Consider the following 2,332-nt stretch of genomic DNA (forward strand, 5'->3'; position numbering starts at 1 on the left):
TCTTGGTGTGAACATGGTGTTTGAAACAAAAAATAATTTACAGCTCATATCGGTACATGTTATCATAAACATGACAGGAGGAACACAATGAATAAATTAAGCATGTTATGACAGCAGTTAGTGACTGGAATAATAACCACTTTCACTGAAAATAGGAATATATCAATTCTTGAAAAGAATACAATGTATGACACACTGAAGTCTTGGCTGGTGTCTAATATAAATACAATATAAATACTGTACATAGGAACACTTAAATCTGTGACAAAATCCTTTAATGGTGTATTGCTACCTTTACAATCAGTGTACAATGCCAACAACAATGTCACATTACTGCAGAGATCAGACCAACATTAACACCCTGTAACCCCCCCCCCCCATTCATTTCAATGACACCCATGCTTTGGGTGTCATTGAAGTTGACCACTGCTAATGCAGAATTACTGTGTAGGCTAAACATTTACATGCCAGTGCACATTCCTGGTAAATCATTTTGTGACCTGAACGGGGTAATTCTTTCATTCTGCGATCGTTGCAATATTTTAGCGTCTCGTAGGCCTTCTTCATTCCTCCTGTCACTCTTGCTGGATCGTAATCCATCGTCTCATGGTTACCAGAGGAAACATGCAGCTACAGTACCCACAATTTTGATCTGAACACCCAGTTAAAGGATAAGGACGGAGTAATTCTATTTTTCACTTATGGTCAACAACTCCAATTGAAAAAAAATAATAATAGTCTGTTACTGATACTTTGACTTCCCTAAGCTATCTGAAGCTCTCTGCCTTTTGGTTCCAAGACATACAGTGCGTCTTAGAAAATGGGCCACTTTTATGCACTTATTTTTCAAGAAAATAGAGGCAAAATAATATTCAGCTGGGCACTGGGATTTCTAGTCAACTTTACTTAAACATGAGTATATAGAGCCTTTATTGGGGACTTTAACTAGCGGCCTTCATTTTTAGTTCTCTGGTGAGTATGTACAACATCAGAATGGTGTAGTTATTGACTCAAAATAGCAAAAGGAACCTACATGTTTAGTATAATAAAGGAACATGTGACCCAGTGATGCGCTCACTGTTGTGTTTTTAATTGTTTGACAACAATAAAGCTTTGAAGGCACAGAGGAACACAATACTGTATATCAGGCATCATAAATACAGACAATACTTGTTGAGAGACACAATTTCTTTGGAATTAGTATTAGTATATTAGCTTATCTACTACACAGTGTTGTGCTCAGGCAGGAATGAGGACCCAAAAGCAGAGATGAGCAGGTAAACAGGGATTTCTTCACAAAGTCCAAGGAGAACACAAGGAGCAGAGATAGTACTTTCAACAAATCAAAAATAAAAAGGAACAGGGAAAAGACAGGACAAAAACAGGAACAAAGGCAGGGGAAAACTCACGGGAAAACACAGATCACGAGAATAGGAACAAACACCGTTAGGAAGACACACAGCACAGCACCGGGAAACAAGATGACCTGACAAAAGGATCTGACAAGAGACAAGGGAAGCACAGACATCAAATACTAGGGATGAGCGAGTACAGCATTATCTGTATCTGTATCTGTATCTGTTTACCACATGAATTATCTGTATCCGTATCCGTACTCGGACTGGGCGGGGCCTAAACCGGAAGTGGTCCATTTAACCAGGAAGTGGGTCGGGTTCTCTTGAAATGTGCGGGGCTTTAACCGGTATGTTATTTAAGCATGCAATTGATATGAGTTGATCAAAAATTGTATATTTATTGCTGATTTGAAAACTATTTACATGACAGCATCGAGCTTCAGATCAATGGTGTTGTCATGGTACAAACAAACTATATACAGAACTTTTGCAACAATGAATACAACACATGCGGTTTGCAATTATGAAGTAAAATGTAATGAACAAGAGTTTTCATACTCAATGTAACTTTCTTTTTTAAACTTTTTATTTTTTTATGATCAGTGTGATTTTTTTTGTTTTTGGTTCTTTTTTATTTTTTTTATTTCTTTATTTCCACACAAGGTATATGTGTGAGTGTGTGTGTGTGTGTGTGTGAGTGAGTAAGAGAGAGACACAGAGAGAGAGGGGGCAGCTGACAGTAAAAAAAAAAAAATCCGATGGCAGAAATGCAACGTAGTTGCATTTAAACCAAGCAGCACGTCTGAACCCACGTTCACGTCACTTACTGGTTACTATGTAGGCCTACAAACCCTAACGTTCACGCAAAATCTACTGGTTACTATGTAAGGACTACAAACCCTAAGTTCACCAGAAATCTACTGGTTACTATTTAAGGACTACAAACCGAAGTTAAAAACAAACCCGAAGCTGAAGAA

The sequence above is a fragment of the Etheostoma spectabile genome, chromosome 7 (assembly GCF_008692095.1).
Source record: "Etheostoma spectabile isolate EspeVRDwgs_2016 chromosome 7, UIUC_Espe_1.0, whole genome shotgun sequence".
Classification (NCBI taxonomy): Eukaryota; Metazoa; Chordata; class Actinopteri; order Perciformes; family Percidae; genus Etheostoma; species Etheostoma spectabile.